The sequence below is a fragment of the Rhinopithecus roxellana genome, chromosome 11 (assembly GCF_007565055.1).
Source record: "Rhinopithecus roxellana isolate Shanxi Qingling chromosome 11, ASM756505v1, whole genome shotgun sequence".
Lineage (NCBI taxonomy): Eukaryota > Metazoa > Chordata > Mammalia > Primates > Cercopithecidae > Rhinopithecus > Rhinopithecus roxellana.
This window is the reverse complement of record NC_044559.1, coordinates 32,033,967-32,043,689: the sequence shown is the minus strand read 5'-3', so window position 1 is coordinate 32,043,689 and position 9,723 is coordinate 32,033,967.

The window sequence follows — 9,723 nt, the reverse complement described above, 5'->3', positions numbered from 1 at the left end:
TACAGGCACCCACCACCATGCCCGGCTAATTTTTTGCATTTTTAGTAGAGACAGGGTTTCACCATGTTAACCAGGATGGTCTCAATCTCCTGACCTCGTGATCCGCCCACCTCAGCCTCCCAAAGTGCTGGGATTACAGGCGTGAGCCACCGTGCCCAGCTACTCTCAGTATTTTAAATGTTTTATTCCACTTCCTCCTGGTCTGCAAGTGTTTACTGAGAAATCTGCTGATAGCATTATGGAAATTGGTTTGTACATGAGTCATTTTTCTCTTGCTGTTTCAAAATGTTCATCTTTGACTTTTAATAATTTGATAATAATGTGTTTTGCTGTGGATTTTTTTTTTTTTAGTTTATCTTATTTGGTGTCCTTTGACTTCTTGGATCTGGATGTACATTTCTTTCACCAGATGTGGGAAATAATTCAGGAAATTAAGTAAGTTTTCTACCCTCTTTCTCTCTCTCTCTCTTATCCTTCTTAAACTCTCCCATAATGCATACATTTGTTCATGTGATTGTATCCCATAGATCCCATATGGTTTCTTCACATGCTTTCTCTCATTTTTGTTCCTCTAACTGGCTAATTTCAAATGATCTGCCTTAGAGTTCACTAATTCTTTCTTCTGCACGATCAGGTCTGTTGTTAAAGCTCTCTATTGGATTTTTTTTAAGTTCTGTCAAAGTATTTTTCAGCTCTAGGTTTTCTATTTGGTTCTTTTCAATATGTTCTATTTCTTTATTAAACATCTTTGTTCAATCACTGTCTTCCTGATTTTATTGTTTGTCTACCTCTGTTCTCTTGCATCTCATTTAGCTTAAGATAATTACTTTGAATTCTTTGTCAGGCAATTTGTAGATCTCCATTTCCTTGAGATCAGTTGCTAGAACGTTATTGGTTCCCTTTGGAAGTGTCATGTTGGTCTGATTGTTCATAATCCATGTAGCCTTCCACTGGTGCCTGTGCATTTGAAGGAGCAAGCACCTCTTCTGGCATTTACAGACTGGTCTCAGTACGTAAAGATCTCCTGTTGGGTCCCTGGGCTGATAGGATTGCTTCTGGGATCACAGTTGAGAAAGTTTGAAGCTGGGTCATGTGGCTGCTGCTGGGTTCACAGTTAGGTGTGCAGTTGGCAAACCTATTTCCAGAGGTGTGGATCCTTCTTGGTCCCTGAGTGAATGGGACTGCCACCGGTACTTTGGTCAGTAAGGCTGGCTCTGCAACAAGAGTTCACTTCAGGGTGTGTAGTTGTGTCTACTCTTGCCAGGTGCATAGGTGAGTGTGACTATATACTGAATTTGACTACATGTTTATCTTTGCCAGTGATTTCTACACTTTCAAGTTACTTGGACAGTTTTAAATTTCACATTGGTCCCTGGGTGGGCTACCATCAGGTGTCTGGGTGGGTTCCTGGGTGGGCAGGCCTGGCCCCAGACTGTGGCTGAAAGGGGCTGGAACTGAGTTTGACTGAGTCACTCTTCAGGTGCCACAGCCAAAACTGAGATCTGCAGGTCTGCCTCCCAGTGTACAGACAGGTGTGGGTCCATGAGTGGGTAGAACTGCTCCCAAAGCATCATTGAGAGGGGTTGGAATTGAGTTATAGGGCCACTTCAGAATCAGCAATTGGACCATGATCACAAGGCCTGTAAACCAACACATTGTAGGGATAGCTCCTCCCAGATTCCTCAGTGGTCAGTCCTATTGGTAAGACCAAGGCCAAATGGGGCTGTAAACAAGTCCACAGAAGAACAGAGTTGTTTGTTTGTCCTGTGGGAAGGACCACCCTTGCATCATATTGCATCACCACCACTTGTACATAGCCAATTTACTTGTCTTCCTTCTATAAAGATAAGCAAATGTGTGTTTATTTCCTTTTACTACACAACAGGTAATATTGTATATATGTTTATATTTTGCTTTTTTTTCCTGAACAATCTGTCTCCTAAACATCACTCCATAACAGTTATAAAGACTTCCCTTCATATATTTTGTATAGGTGCATAGTATTCCATTTTGTGGATACATCATATTCAACTAATATCCAAATCTGCTTGAACTATTATTTTTCAATATTTTGCCATTATAAATAATGCTTCAATGACTAGCTTTATGCATATGTGCTTTCATATTGTTAGAGATGTATCTTCAGGGTAAATTACTACAAATGGGGCTGCTGGAGTGAAAAGAAAATGTATACCTAGTTATATTAGATATTGATAAATTTCCTTTTCAGTGGTTGTACAATATTGCTTTCCCACCAGTAGGGCTGGCACTGCAACAAAGGTTCACCTCAGGGCCTGTTCTCTACAAAGCCTTGCAAATGGAGCATATGGTCAAACTTTTACATGTTGCCAAGCTGATGGGTGAAAAATGCATTAATTTACATTTATCTTATGAGTAGAGCTGAATATCTTTTTTACATATTTTACATCTATTTATGTATTTAGCTTATTTTTCTATTATTCAATTAGCTACTTTGGTCATAGTTTAGAAGGTTTTCCCTATACCCATATTAAAAAGTAAATCACCTATGTTATCTTCTAGTTACTTGCGCTTTTTAAATTTTACATTTAGGTCTCTGATTCATTTGGGGTTCATTCTTGTGTGTGGTGGGAAGAATGGATCTAATTTTTTCAAAGAGCTATCCAGTTGTCCTTATACCATTAATTTAGACTATTTTTCCCAAGTGATTTATCACCTTTATTACATAGATTTCCACCTGTAATTAAGCCTATTTCTGAATTTTCTACTCTAATCCATTGGTCTCCCTATACATGTACCAGTATCCCATTTTTAATTTTAGTATATTTTATTGTCTGATAGGGAAATGCTCATAGCTTTGTTTTCAGTGTTTTCCTGGATATTCTTGCATATTAGTTTTCTTACAAAAACTTTAACATCAACTTGTTTAGCCCCATAAAAACTCATTGGCATTTTTTGTTTTGCACTAAATTTGTAACTTAGGGAGAATATCTGGATGATGCTGAGATGTGTAAGCAAGAAAAAGAATTATCTTTCAAATTGCTCAAGTCTACTTGTCTTTCAGGTGCATTTTATACTGTGTGCATGTACATATGATATATATATAGTATGTGTACATATATATCTATATATGTGTATGTAGTTTCTGAACATTTCTTGTTAGATAATTTGTTTTTCTTGCTAACATAATTGGAATTTTCTCATCCACTGCATCAACTAACTGGTTATTACTTGTGTATACCACACATTCTCAATAGTGGCATTATTGTTCCTCAAAGACAAAAATTGGTTTGGTGGAATAAAAATCTAGTTTGTGGGTCTCTAAAAGATCACAGTACGTAAGCAGAATACACTATACCTCTGTTCAGGTTTGGTCTCAATTTTGTTATTTTATGTTGTATTCATTGTATTTCTCTACTTGCTGTGTCCTGTCTTGCTTTTTAAAAATTTATTTAGGTATTAGAATGGTTTGCCTTTTTATTTGGAAGGTTATCTTTGCATTAATAGTTTTAAAATAATGCCCTAGTCCCCTTCTCATTAACCTTTTACTATATGGTATGTTGCTCTTATGTATCTTTCAAGTTTCACCTATACAGTGATTGATGATCTTATTTAAGCTTTCTCTCTGCCTTCTCCCTTTTAACAGCTTTATTGAGATATAATTGATATAACATACAATTCATCTACCTAAAGTAGATGCTGTTTTATTAGATACTATTTTATTATATTTGGAGTTATGCAGTCATTACCACAATCAATTTTAAAATATTTTATTACCCCTGTAGCCATTAGCAGTCACTCTTCATTTTCCTCCAAGATTTCCAGCCTTAGGCAACCACTAATCTATGTTATGTCTATGTTTGCCTATACTGGACATTTCATATAAATGAAATTATACAATATTTGGCCTTTTGTGACTGGCTTCTTTTACTTAGCTTTTTCAGATAATGTTTTCAAGGTTTATCCATGTTGTAGCATTATCAGTATTTCCTCAGTTTTCATTACCAAATAACATTCCAATCTGTGGATATACTACATTTATCTATCCATTAATCACCTGATGGATTCTTGGGTTTTTGCCTTTTTTGCTATTATGAATAATGTTGTATGAATATTCTTGTACAAGATTTTGTGTAGATGAATGTGCTCACTCATATTGGGTATATATCTAGGGGTGAAATTGCTGGGTCGTGTGGTAACTCTGTTTAACATTTTGAGTAACTGCCAGACTGTTTTCTAAAGTGGCTGTACCCTTTAACATACCCACCACCAATTTATGAAGGTTCCAATTTCTCCACATCCTCATCAATATGTATTCTTATCTGTCTTACTAATTACAGGCATCTGAGTGGGTGTGAAATGACATCTTCTTGTGGTGTTGATTTATATACCTCTCCTTTTCAGACTGCATTCTCTCTACTTTGTCAGAGTATTTAGTGTTCATCTGCCCTTCATTCCACCCTGGTTTTAATGTTATTTCCACAAATATACAAAATGCTCACAGTTGGTGTTTGTTTTCGCAGTCATCTTTTTGCTCAGTAATACTCAGTATCTAGTAGATTCTTCAGGAAGGGTACATGTTTACAGCATTGCCTTAGATCTTGCACATTCAAAACTGCTTATAGCCTTAATACTTGAAGGTTAACTTTGATGGATATAATCTTCACACTAAACTTCAAAATAATGTTCCACAGTTGTGCTTGTGCTTTCATATTTTTGAAAGTATAATGTCTCTCAATCTCTTGCCTTTAAAAATTTTTTTTCCTGAAGGACTTAAGGATTTTTTAAAAGACTCTTCAATAGTTTTACATAGTGTGTCTCTGAGTCAACTATTCTAGTCAATTTTCTTGGGGAATCAATAGACTCCTTCTGAGTGTGTACATTCAGGTCTTCTTTTATTTCTGGAAAGTTATTTTCACTGTAACCAAATATGGTGAAATACTAAGTCCTAACCTATATTCAGTATTTTGGCATTTAATGTTGAATTTTCTCTTTTTGGGGTGAGTTTGTTTATCTAAGCAAAAACGGTGGAAGCAACACAAAGTTTACCACACCAACTTGGGCAAATGCTGATGGCTTTTCCACCAACACCTCAATATCCTCCTAGGTTGGTGACAAGACTTCACTACATTATTTTCCACAATTTTATCTCAAATGACCAAAATATTTCCTGTTCTTCCCAACATTAGAATGTAACAAGTCAGAGAAGAATGTCACTTCTAGGGAGAAGTGAAAGTTTTAAAATAGAAAAATCAGAGATGCAGAAACACTATTTTAAGATTACATTTTTTGTGAAAGCAATGAACAAGCTTTTAACAAACATTAACCAAACAAAAGAAAAAGAACTTAAAAGTGACATGATTTTTGACAATATTAATTGCAAAATAAAATGATTTTAGAAAAAATGTGCTAAAGAGGAGTTAACCATGCTCACTACCATGGTAGGATCCAATATACAGTATCTGGGGGAGGTCAGTGTGTTATCAAGAGTAATTCTGAGAGTTGCACAATAACTGCATGCTAGGACTTTTATAAGTCATACTTAGAGATAAGGATAAAATCGCAAAAATAAAAAAAGATCTTAAAAGGATATTTTGAGGCTATTTATTGATACTTGGGGCATCAGGGTACTGCCATAATAATTTCATAGAGAGGGCACAGGAGTTGATTTCTCTCAAAAAGAGAGAGCCACCAGAGAATTTCTGAGAATGACGGTTTCTCAAAATTTTGAGAGGCTCGTTATAAATCCAGTAGAATAACTAAAATGAAAACGTCAAACAATAGTAAATGTCAGGCAAGATTTGGAGCTATGGAACCCTATATATCAATTAGTAGAAGTGCAAATTAATGCAACCACTTTAGAAAATTGTTCAATAGTGAGATCATTTGGCTGTGTCCTCACCCAAATCTCAACTTAAACTGTAGTTCCCAGGATTCCCTTGTGTTGTGGGAGGGACCTGGGGGAGGTAATTGAATCACAGGGGCCAGTCTTTCCTGTGCTATTCTCGTGATGGTAAATCTCACGAGATCTGATGCATTTATCAGGGGTTTCCACTTGTGCTTCTTCCTGATTTTTTCTTGCTGCCACCATGTAAGAAGTGCCTTTCACCTCCTGCCATGATTCTGAGGCCTCCCCAGTCATGTGGAACCATAAGTCCAATTAAACCTCTTTTTTGTCCAAGTCTCGAGGATGTCTTTATCAGCAGCATGAAAAGGGATAATACAGTAAATTAGTACCAGTAGAGTGGGGCATTGCTGAAAAGATAACAGAAAATGTGGAAGCAACTTTGGAACTGGGTAACAGGCAGAGAGGTTGGAACAGTTTGGAGGACTCAGAAGAAGACAGGAAAATGTGGCAAAGTTTGGAACTCCCTGGAAACTTGTTGAATGGCTTTGCCCAAATTGCTGACAGTGATACGGACAATAAAATCCAGGCTGAGGTAGTCTCAGGTGTAGATGAGGAATTTGTTGGGAACTGGAACAAAGGTGACTCTTGTTGTGTTTTAGCAAAGAGACTGGGGGCATTTTGCCCTGCCCTAGAAATTTATGGAACTTTGAACTTAAGAGATAATTCAGGGTATCTGGCAGAAGAAATTTCTAAGCAACAAAGCATTCAAGATGTAACTTGGGTGCTGTTAAAGGCATCCAGTTTTATAAGGGAAGCAGAGCATAAAAGTTTGGAAAATCTGCCACCTATGTGATAGAAAAGAAAAACTCATTTTCTGGGGAGAAATTCCAGCTGGTTTAAGGAATTTGCATAAGTAACAAGGAATCTAATGTTAATCCCCAAGACCATGGGGAAAATGTCTCCAGGCCATGTCAGAGACCTTCATGGCAGCCCTTCCCATCACAGGCCCAGAGGCCCAGGAGGAAAAAGTGGTTTTGTGGGCCAAGCCCAAGGTCCCTGTATTGTGCAGCCTAAGGACTTGGTGCCCTATGTTCCAGCTGCCCCAGTCTTGCCTGAAAGCGGCCAATGTACAGCTCAGGCTGTGGCTTCAGAGAGTGGAAGCCCCAAGTCTTGGCAGCTTCCATGTGGTATTGAGCCTGCAGGTGCACAGAAGTCAAGAATTGAGGTTTGAGAACCTCCACCTAGATTTCAGATGTATAGAAATGCCTGGATGCCCAGGCAAGTTTGCTGCAGGGGCAGGGCACTCACAGAGAACCTCTGCTAGGGCAATGTGGAAGGGAAATGTGGGGTTAAAGCCCCCATACAGAGTCCCTATTGGGGCACTGCCTAGTGGAGCTGTGAGAAGAGGGCCATCATCCTCCAGACCCCAGAATGGTAGATCCACTGACAGCTTGCACAGCGCACCTGGAAAAGCCACAGACACTCAACACCAGCCCCTGAAAGCAGCCAGGAGGGAGGCTATACCCTGCAAAGCCCCACAGGGGCAGAGCTGCCCAAGACCATGGGAACCCACCTCTTGCATCAGCATGACCTGGAGTCAAAGGAGATCGTTCCTGAGCTTTACAATTTGACTGCCCTGCTGGATTTCAGACTTACATGGACCCTGTAACCCCTTTGTTTTGGTCAATTTCTCCCACTTGGAATGGCTGTATTTACCCAATACCTGTGCCTCCATTGTATCTAGGAAGTAACTAGCTTTGATCTTACAGGCTCATAGGCAGAGGGGACTTGCCTTGACTCAGATGAGACTTTGGACTGGGGACTTCTGGATTAATGCTGAAATGAGTTAAAACTTTGAGGGACTGTTGGTAAGGCATGATTGTTTTTGAAATGTGAGGACATGAGATTTGGAGGGGCCAGGGCACAATTATATGGTTTGGCTCTGTCCCCACCCGAATCTCAACTTGAATTGTGTCTCCCAGTATTCCCCCATGTTGCGGGAGGGACCCAGGGGGAGGTAACTGAATCATGGGGCCAGTCTTTTCCGTGCTATTCTCATAATAGTGAGTAAGTCTCATGAGATCTGATGGGTTTACCAGAGGTTTCTGCTTTTGCTTCGTCCTCATTTTCTCTTGCCGTCACCATGCAAGAAGTGCCTGTCGCCTCCTGCCATGATTTTAAGGCCTCCCTAGCCATGTGGAACTGTAGGTCCAATTGAACCTCTTTGTTTTTTCTCAATCTCGAGTATGTCTTTATCAGCAGCATGAAAACAGACTAATACAAATAGTATCTAGTAAATCTGAATATCTGTATATTCTATAAGTAATTCCACTTTTAGGTATATACCATAGACACATACATATGTTTATCAAAAGACACATTCAAAAATGTTCATAGCAGCATTAGTCATAGAAGCCTGAAACTGAAAAGGAATCATAATATTCATCAGCAGTAGAATGGTGATATAAATTGTGGTATATTCACATTATGGAATACTATATAGCAATGCAAATGAACAAACTACAATTACATATGCATCATAAATTTCATTTGTAATTTGTGTACTTTTATATATATTTTTACTTTTATAGTTTATATAAAAAAGCCACCTACAACTGAAAAATATATATGTGACTTACTTGACAATGTAATACCTTTCATACACACAGAGCATTTAAGATCAGAAGGAAAAACAAAAACTAGTAACTCACAAAATAGTTAAATTTTTCAGAAATTGTGAAAAAATATAAAAAGGTAAGTTTTTTCTTCCAGATTTAAAGACTGCTACCCAAAAAGAAGCATTTGATGATATTGCACATTACAATTCTAGCATTAGCTAGATTAAAAGTCTTGGAAGTTTAATTCACACACTGTATTCTCCATTTTGGTTAATGACGACAAATGCCTTTATGTTACTTGTCGCCTTTCCCATTGCTTTCATATCTTGGGAAGCATTTTGTTTTTTCCTCTTAGGAATTTTAAAGAAAGGTAACATTCACATCCAAGAACGAATCAGATGCTAACTCCATGGTACCCAGGTGTGACAGTGATAAATGTCAGTGATAATTATACATTATAAAATTCTCAGATTAATATTTAATATAATAATAATAAAGCTCAGACTAATTCCATGATCTTTCATATTTCATCATGTCAAACTCTAAAAAAGGAAAAAGACAGTATCCTTTTTTTTTTTTTTTTTTTTTTTTTGAGACGCAGTCTCGCTCTGTCCCCCGGGCTGGAGTGCAGTGGCCGGATCTCAGCTCACTGCAAGCTCCGCCTCCCGGGTTCCCGCCATTCTCCTGCCTCAGTCTCCCGAGTAGCTGGGACTACAGGCGCCCGCCACCTCGCCCGGCTAGCTTTTTGTATTTTTTAGTAGAGACGGGGTTTCACAGTGTTAGCCAGGATGGTCTCGATCTCCTGACCTCGTGATCCGCCCGTCTCGGCCTCCCAAAGTGCTGGGATTACAGGCTTGAGCCACCGTGCCCGGCCCGACAGTATACTTTTTAGTGTTTGGGGGGAAAGTTCAAAGTTGTGGTATTCTCATGGCAATCACAAAGGAAAAAACCTATAATAAATACACTAAACATAAAAAGCAAGGAATTAAAACATACTACCAGAGAATACAGAGAATACTACTTATCCACAAAGGAGGACAAAGAAGGAAGACAGGACTTACAAAACAACCAGAAAACAACACAATGGCAGTAAATTTTTAGTAGAGATGGGGTTTCTCCATGTTGGTCAGGCTGGTCTGGAACTCCCGATCTCAGGTGATCCGCCTGCCTCGGCCCCCTAAAGTGCTGGAATTACAGGTGTGAGCCACTACACCTGGCCTAAACCTCTTTTCTTCATAAATCACCCAGTCTCAGGTAGTTCTTTTTAGCAGTGTGAGA